This window comes from Leucopleurus acutus (genome assembly GCF_964270905.1).
Source record: "Leucopleurus acutus genome assembly, chromosome: 13".
In the NCBI taxonomy this organism is placed as follows: domain Eukaryota; kingdom Metazoa; phylum Chordata; class Mammalia; order Artiodactyla; family Delphinidae; genus Leucopleurus; species Leucopleurus acutus.
This window is the reverse complement of record NC_139155.1, coordinates 33927522-33937003: the sequence shown is the minus strand read 5'-3', so window position 1 is coordinate 33937003 and position 9482 is coordinate 33927522. Positions and strand designations below refer to the sequence as shown.

Here is a 9482-nt window from a genome sequence, read left to right as displayed (position 1 = left end):
TGTACCCTGCATCTGTGGAATACATGAATAGACAACAAATCATCCCAAATTGAGGAGGTGGACTTTGAGAGCAAGATTTATGATTTTTACCCCTTTTACTCTTTTTGTGAGTGTGTATGTGTATGCTTCTGTGTGAGATTTTGTCTGTATAGCTTTGCTTCCACCATTTGTCCTAGGGTTCTAGCCATCCGTTTTTTTTTTTTCTTTAATTTTTTTTCTTAATGATTAATTTTAATTATTTTATTTTACTTTATCTTCTTTCTTTCTTTCTTTCTTTCTTTCTTTCTTTCTTTCTTTCTTTCTTTCTTTCTTTCTTTCTTTCTTTCTTTCTTTCTTTCTTTCTTTCTTTCTTTCCTTCCTTCTTTCCTTCCTTCCTTCCTTCATTCCTTCCCTCCTTTAGACAACAAATCTTCCCAAATTGAGGAGGTGGACTTTGAGAGCAAGATTTATGATTTTTCCCCTTTTCCTCTTTTTGTGAGTGTGTATGTGTATGCTTCTGTATGAGATTTTTTCTGTATAGCTTTGCTTCCACCATTTGTCCTAAGGTTCTATCCATCTGTATTTTTTTAATATTTTTCTTAATAATTATTTTTTAATTTAATAACTTTATTATATTTTACTCTATTTTATTTTACTTTATCTTCCTTCTTTCTTTCTTTTTTCCTTCCTTCCCTCCTTTCTTCCTCTCTCCCTCCCTCCCTCCTTCCTTTCCTTCTTCCCTTCTTTCCTTCTTTTCTTCTTCCTTCCTTCCTTCCTTCTTTCCTTACTTCTTTCCTACCTTCCTTTCTTTATCTCTTTCTATTTTTTTTTTTTCTTTCTTTCTTTCTTTTTTTCTTTCTTTCTTTCTTTTTTTCTTTCTTTCTTTCTTTCTTCCTACTTCTACAAATTTGCTACCTCTACGTTTTCTCCCTTTTATTCTAAGCCGTGTGGAGGAAAGGCTCTTGGTGCTGCAGCAAGGAGTCACTGCTGTGCCTCTGAGGTGGGAGAGACAACTTCAGGACACTGGTCAACAAGAGACCTCCCAGCTCCACATAATATCAAATGGCGAAAATCTCCCAGAGGTCTCCATCTCAATGTCAGCACCCAATTTCACTCAACGACCAGTAAGCTACAAGGCTGTACACCCTATGCCAAACAACTAGCAAAACAGGAACACAATCCCACCCATTAGCAGAGAGGCTGCCTAATCATAATAAGTCCACAGACACCACAAAACACACCAACAGACATGGACCTGCCCACCAGAGAGACAAGATCCAGCCTCATCCACCAGAACACAGGCACTAGTCCCCTCCACCAGGAAGCCTACACAACCCACTGAACCAACCTTAGCCACTGGAGACAGACACCAAAAACAAAGGGAACTAGGAACTGGCAGCCTGCAAAAAGGAGACCCCAAACACAGTAAGATAAGCAAAATGAGAACACAGGAAAACACACCGCAGATGAAGGAGCAAGATAAAAACCCACCAGACCTAACAAATGAAGAGGAAATAGGCAGTCTACCTGAAAAAGAATTAGAATAATGATAGTAAAGATGATCCACAATCTTGGAAGTAGAATAGACAAAATGCAAGAAACATTTAACAAGGACTTAGAAGAATTAAAGATGAAACAAACAATGATGAACAACACAATAAATGAAATTAAAAATACTCTAGATGGGATCAATAGCAGAATAACTAAGGCAGAATAACGGATAAGTGACCTGGAAGATAAAACAGTGGAAATAACTACTGCAGAGCAGAATAAAGAAAAAAGAATGAAAAGAACTGAGGACAGTCTCAGAGACCTCTGGGACAACACTAAGTGTACCAACATTTGAATTATAGGGGTTCCAGAAGAAGAAGAGAAAAAGAAAGGGACTGAGAAAATATTTGAAGAGATTCTAGTTGAAAACTTCCCTAATATGGGAAAGGAAATAGTTAATCAAGTCCAGGAAGCACAGAGAGACCCATAGAGGATAAATCCAAGGAGAAATACACCAAGACACAATCAAACTGTCAAAAATTAAATACAAAGAAAACATATTAAAAGCAGCAAGGGAAAAACAAAAATAACACACAAGGGAATCCCCATAAGGTTAACAGCTGATCTTTCAGCAGAAACTCTGCAAGCCAGAAGGGAGTGGCAAGACATATTTAAAGTGATGAAGGAGAAAAACCTGCAACCAAGCTTACTCTATCCAGCAAGGATCTCATTCAGATTTGATGGAGAAATTAAAACCTTTACAGATGAGCAAAAGCTGAGAGAGTTCAGCACCACCAAACCAGCTTTACAACAAATGCTAAAAGAACTTCTCTAGGCAAGAAAAACAAGAGGAGGAAAAGACCTACAATAACGAACCCAAAACAGTTAAGAAAATGGGAATAGGAAAATACATATTGATAATTACCTTAAATGTAAATGGACTAAATGCTCCCACCAAAAGACACTGATTGGCTGAATAAATGCAAAAACAAACCCATATATATGCTGTCTACAAGAGACCCACTTCAGACATACAGACACATACAGACTGAAGGTAAGGGGATGGAAAAAGATATTGCATGCAAATGGAAATGAGAGAAAAGCTGGAGTAGCAATTCTCATATCAGACAAAATAGACTTTAAAATAAAGACTATTAGAAGAGACAAACGAGGACACTACATAATGATCAAGGGATTGATCCAAGAAGAAAATACAACAAATGTAAATATTTATGCACCCAACATAGGAGCACCTCATTACATAAGGCAAATACTAACAGCCATAAAAGGGGAAATCGACAGTAACACATTCATAGTAGTGGACTTTAACACCCCACTTTCACCAATGGACAGATCATCCAAAATGAATATCAATAAGGAAACACAATATTTAAATGATACATTAAACAAGATGGACTTAATTGATAATTATAGGACACTCCGTCCATAAACAACAGAATACATATTTTTCTGAAGTGCTCATCATTCTCCAGGATAGATCATATCTTGGGTCACAAATCAAGCCTTGGTAAATTTAAGAAAATTGAAATTGTATCAAGTATCTTTTCTGACCACAATGCTATGAGACTAGATATCAATTACAGGAAAAGATCTGTAAAAAATACAAACACATGGAGGTTAAACAATACACTAATTAATAACGAAGTGATCACTGAAGAAATCAAAGAGGAAATAAAAATATACCTAGAAACAAATGACTATGGAGACACAACAACCCAAAACCTATGGGATGCAGCAAAAGCAGATCTAAGGGGGAAGTTTATAACAATACAAGCCCACCTTAAGAAACAGGAAACATCTCAAATAAACAACCTATCTTTGCACCTAAAGCAATTAGAGAAAGAAGAACAAAACAAACAAACAAACAAAAAAAACCAAGGTTAGCAGAAGGAAAGAAATCATAAAAATCAGATCAGAAATAAATGAAAAAAGAAATGAAGGAAATGATAGCAAAGATCAATAAAACTAAAAGCTGGTTCTTTGAGAAGATAAACAAAATAGATAAACCATTAGCCAGACTCATTAAAAAAAAAAGAGGGAGAAAACTCAAATCAGTAGAATTAGAAATGATAAAGGAGAAGTAACAACTGACACTGCAGAAATACAAAAGATCATGAGAGATTACTACAAGCAACTCTATGCCAATAAAATGGACAACCTGGAAGAAATGGACAAAATCTTAGAAATGCACCACCAGCCAAGACTGAATCACGAAGAAACAGAAAATATGAACAGACCAATCACAAGCACTGAAATTGAAACTGTGATTAAAAATCTTCTAACAAACAGAAGCCCAGGACCACATGGTTTCACAGGTGAATTCTATCAAACATTTAGAGAAGAGCTAACACCTATCCATCTCAAACACTTCCAAAATATAGCAGAGGGAGGAACACTCCCAAATTCCTTCTACGAGGCCACCATCACCTTGATACCAAACCAGACAAGGATGTCACAAAGAAAGAAAACTACAGGCCAAAATCACTGATGAACATAGATGCAAAAATCCTCAACAAAATACTAGCAAACAGAATCCAACAGCACATTAAAAGGATCATACACCATGATCAAGTGGGGTTTATTCCAGGAATGCAAGTATCCTTCAATATAAGCAGATGAATCAACGTGATAAACCATATTAAAAAATTGAAGGAGAGAAACCATATGATCATCTCAATAGACGCAGAAAAAGCTTTTGACAAAATTCAACACTGATTTATGATAAAAACCCTGCAGAAAGTAGGCATAGAGGGAACTTCCTCAAAATAATAAAGGCCATATATGACAAGCCCACAGTCAACATCATCCTCAATGCTGAAAAACTGAAAGCATTTCCACTAAGAATAGGAACAAAACAAGGTTGCGCACTCTCACCACTCTTATTCTACATAGTTTTGGAAGTTTTAGCAATCAAAGAAAAGGAAATAAATGGAATCCAAATCAGAAAAGAAGAAGTAAAGCTGTCACTGTTTGCGGATGACCTGATACTCTACATAGAGAATCCTAAAGATGCTACCAGAAAACCACTAGAGCTAATCAATGAATTTGGTGAAGTTGCAGGATACAAAATTAATGCACAGAAGTATCTGGCATTCTTACACACTAATGATGAAAAATCTGAAAGTGAAATCAAGAAAACACTCCCATTTACCATTGCAACAAAAAGAATAAAATATCTAGGAATAAACCTACCTAAGGAGACAAAAGACCTGTATGCAGAAAATTATAAGACACTGATGAAAGAAATTAAAGATGATACAAATAGATGGAGAGATATACCATGTTCTTGGATTGGAAGAATCAACACTCTGAAAATGATTCTACTACCCAAAGCAATCTACAGATTCAATGCAATCCCTATCAAACTACCACTGGCATTTTTCACAGAACTAGAACAAAAAATTTCACAATTTGTATGGCAACACAAAAGACCCCGAATAGCCAAAGCAATCTTGAGAACAAAAAACGGAGCTGGAGGAATCGGGCTCCCTGACTTCAGACTATACTAGAAAGCTACAGTAATCAAGACAGTATGGTACTGGCACAAAAACAGAAAGACAGATCAATGGAACAGGATAGAAAGCCCAGAGATAAACCCACACACATATGGTCATCTTATCTTTGATAAAGGACGCAGGAATGTGCAGTGGAGAAAGGACAGCCTCTTCAATAAGTGATGCTGGGAAAACTGGACAGGTACATGTAAAAGTATGAGATTAGATCACTCCCTAACACCATACACAAAAATAAGCTCAAAATGGATTAAAGACCTAAATGTAAGGCCGGACACTATCAAACCCTTAGAGGAAATCATAGGCAGAACAGTCTATGACATAAATCACAGCAAGGTCCTTATTGACCCACCTCCTAGAGAAATAGAAATAAAAAGAAAAATAAACAAATGGGACCTAATGAAACTTCAAAGCTTTTGCACAGAAAAGGAAACCATAAACAAGACCAAAAGACAACCTTCAGAATGGGAGAAAATATTTGCAAATGAAGCAACTGACAAAGGATTAATCTTCAAATTTTATAAGCAGCTCATGCAGCTCAATAACAAAAAAAGCAAACAACTCAATCCAATAATGGGCAGAAGACCTAAATAGACGTTTCTCCAAAGAAGATGTACACACTGCCCACGAACACATGAAAGAATGTTCAACATCATTAGAGAAATGCAAATCAAAACTACAATGAGGTATCATCTCATACCAGTCAGAATGGCCATCATCAAAATATCTAGAAAAAATAAATGCTGCAGAGGGTGTGGAGAAAAGGGAACACTCTTGCACTGCTGGTGGGAATGTGAATTGGTACAGCCACTATGGAGAACAGTATGGAGGTTCCTTAAAAAACTACAAATAGAACTACCATATGACCCAGCAATCCCATTACTGGGCATATACCCTGAGAAAACCATAATTCAAAAAGAGTCACGTACCAAAATGTTCATTGTAGCTCTATTTACAATAGCCCGGAGATGGAAACAACCTAAGTGCCCATCTTCGGATGAATGGATAAAGAAGATGTGGCACATATATACAATGCAATATTACTCAGCGATAGGAAAATAAACGAAATTGAGCTATTTGTAATGAGGTGGATAGACCTAGAGTCTGTTATACAGAGTGAAGTAAGTCAGAAAGAGAAAGACAATTACCTTATGCTAACACATATATACGGAATTTACGAAAAAAAATGTCATGAAGAACCTAGGAGTAAGACAGGAATAAAGACACAGACCTACTAGAGAACGGACTTGAGGATATCGGGAGGGGGAAGGGTGAGCTGTGACAAAACGAGAGAGAGTCATGGACATATATACATACCAAACGTAAGGTAGATAGCTAGCGGGAAGCAGCCGCATAGCACAGGGCGATCAGCTCGGTACTTTGTGACCGCCTGGAAGGGTGGGATAGGGAGGGTTGAAGAGATATGGGTACATATGTATATGTATAACTGAATCACTTTGTTATAAAGCAGAAACTAAAACACCATTGTAAAGCAATTATACCCCAATAAAGATGTTAAAAAAAAAAAAGAAAGAAAAGAAAGAAGATGTGCATATTTGGGTCTGCTCTTGTATTGCTGAAGGGCAAAGTGGGTGGGGTTTACTTGGGGAAAAATTCCTGAGAGAGCTTCACAAGCTGTCCCTGGATCCTGAGGGCAGATGTCAACATTGAGACCTGTGTCTTCTTTTGTTTTAGAGAATTTGGAAGATGAGAAGAAAGAAATAGAGGCCGAGAGTGCCGTTCAGATTTCCATTTGCTGGTGGAGCGTTCAAAAGAATTCCTCAGTGGTTTCTGGAGCTGATGCAAAGAGGGACAGACCTTAATAAAGGATATGGGAGCAGTGGGGTTACACAGGGAACTGTGGGTTGGAGAAAGCTACCATCTAGCAGGAGCTGTGTTGGAGGCACAGACAGATCAAAGGTAGAAAAGCCAATATTCTGTGATAGGATTATTAGTTTTTTTAACAACTTCGATTTATATTTATTTATTTTGGCTGCACTGGGTCTTCGTTGCAGCTCTTGGGCTTCTCTAGTTGAGGCGTGTGGGCTTAGTTGCAGTATGTGGGATCTTAGTTCCCTGACCAGGGATCGAACCTGGCCCCCCTACATTGGGAGCGCAGAGTCTTAACCACTGGACCACCAAGGAAGTCCCTGATAGGATTATTTAGTGAGAAGAAGGGTCAGGGTGAAACTGGACCCATCCCCCTGGAAGCCACATATACCATGTGGGCATAAATCTCCCCCTGAAGAAAGCAACAGAAGCTTAAAGACTCAGAACACACTAGAGACAGCTGTCTCCACCCCTCTGACTGTGTGACCCATGTCAGAAGAGAATATCAGCCTCCCCGATCTCTCTACCAAGTTCTCAGCCAGGAGGGAGACAGACTCAGAGCTGGGCTAGGACTGAAAGTGGAGAAAACCTTCCCCATCTCACTCAGAAGTCCTTCGGAGCCACAGTTCAAGACTCTGGGAAGGCAGTGGGAAGGCGAGGAAAGAAGAATAAACTGGGGTTTTAAACTGGACTGGATTAATTTTTTTTTTTTTTTGTGGTATGCGGGCCTCTCACTGTTGTGGCCTCTCCCATTGCGGAGCACAGGCTCCGGACGCGCAGGCTCCAGACGCGCAGGCTCAGCAGCCATGGCTCACGGGCCTACCTAGCCGCTCTGCGGCATGTGGGATCTTCCCAGACCGGGGCACGAACCCGTGTCCCCTGCATCGGCAGGCGGACCCTCAACCATTTGCGCCACCAGGGAAGCCCTGGACTGGATTAATTTTAATAATTTAACGTGACAATAAAGTTTGGGGATCTGCTACCCAACGAAAAGGGAGCTGAGACAGAGAACAGTTGAAGGAAGTATTTAGAAAAACAAAGACTATTTCACGTGTGAAATCCCTCTGTACTTTGACCCCTCAGTAAACTGGTTAATAGCTCCCTAACACCAGAAGTGAGATTAAAAACCCTGACTTGAGTCCTCCCCTCTAAGTGCCTGGACATTTACATTTATCACTTTCTCCTTAGGCCTCAGTAACTCCCGGATAGTCACACCCCACGTCATTTCAAAGAAAGGCTACTCCTCAGCATGTCCTGAGTGGGCTTGCCTTTTCCTCACTTTTCCCTGTTATCTGGAGAAAGATCTTGATTCCAAGACTACATCAAAGCCCCTGTGTTGGCAGCCTCTTGCAGTAGCACCGATGGCAATCAACGCCAATTTGGAGCTGTGAGGTCACCAGATGGGCTGACCTTGGGCCATTCCAACACAGGCAAGGTTGGGCTGGGACTGCCTGTCCATCAACCTGGCTTTCTCTCCTCTTGCATGCTTGGAGTGCTGAGAGCTGCCTTGCAGGTGGGAAACAATTACATTACCATAAACCTCCAATTAGAGAGCCTCCCAGGCAGGCTGATCTGACCCCTTTACAAGAGCTGCTAAAGATGGCCAAGTTCTGCCCCAGATCTGCATATTCACTCACTCAGAAGATACAGGAAGTTACAAAAAAAGAAATTTGGAGAAGGAATTCTGCCCAATGAGTTTGGCACCTGAGAGTTGCATACAGACATAGCTGCTGGTACAGGAAGGATTAGAAATTAGTAAACAGACAAGTCTCCAGTTTTAATAAGTGGGCTGAGAAAAGGCTAATTCTCCCCTTTCTGAAAGCATGCTTTGGCTCTGGGATACTCTGTGTCTTCAGAGATGTTTTTAATTCATATGTTCTGAGAAAAATACCAGGAAGATCAGTGAGAGGACAGTCTCTCCACTAGACAACTAACCCTACCTTTATGATTATGCATCATTTTAATAGTAAGATAAAAGCTAATATTGCTAATGCAGTCCTCACTAAAATAATCACAAGATAAGAATTTATTTAAAATTAAAGTTTCCTCTTCTAGATTCAAGATATTTGGCTCTAAATCTTTGAATCTAGTATACCATAAACAAGAGTTCTAATTTTTAAATATTAAACATCTACACACACTTTCAATAAAGAAATCAGTACAATATATGAACAAGAGTATAGGATGGTAAGGAATGAACAATATCCTTAGTGTATGTCACAGAAAATAAGAAATTATCTGAATTTAGACCAAGTAGTAGAAACTGGTCTATGTAAGTGTTAACACCAGCATTTTCTTTATTTTATTCCTTCAAGCCCAAACACTTGAATGCAATAGTTAACCTAGAATAGTCAAGAACTATCAAATCCCAGCCTTTATTAAATATGTGCATGAATGATATAAATCTTCCATGAGTGCAGGGTCACTTTGATCCTTTCAGTGGCTCATAAAGCAGCATGTATCCTCGTGCAGACAAAGGAGGTGGGCACCACGTCTGAGCCAGGAGCTGCAGAAGGGTCTTTGAAAGGAGGGCAAGGACACAGTTGAGTCTTAGATTGCCTCAGAGACTAAGACTAGATTTTTCTAAACTCAGTTTGGAAGAGAAAGACAATGAAAAGTGGAAATTTTATCAATTGAACTCATCTCTTG

The 9482-nt window shown here is 39.0% G+C and overlaps 1 long non-coding RNA gene across 1 annotated transcript in view; it reads right to left on the bottom strand.

The window, feature by feature from the left end:
* Window positions 1-249: 249 nt before the first annotated feature.
* The window catches only part of LOC309970371, a 55872-nt gene continuing 46639 nt past the window's right edge, over window positions 250-9482 (bottom strand). Inside the window, exon 2 of the long non-coding RNA XR_014326683.1 lies at window positions 250-354. This is a non-coding gene — a long non-coding RNA (uncharacterized lncRNA). The remainder of the gene's footprint in view (window positions 355-9482) is intronic.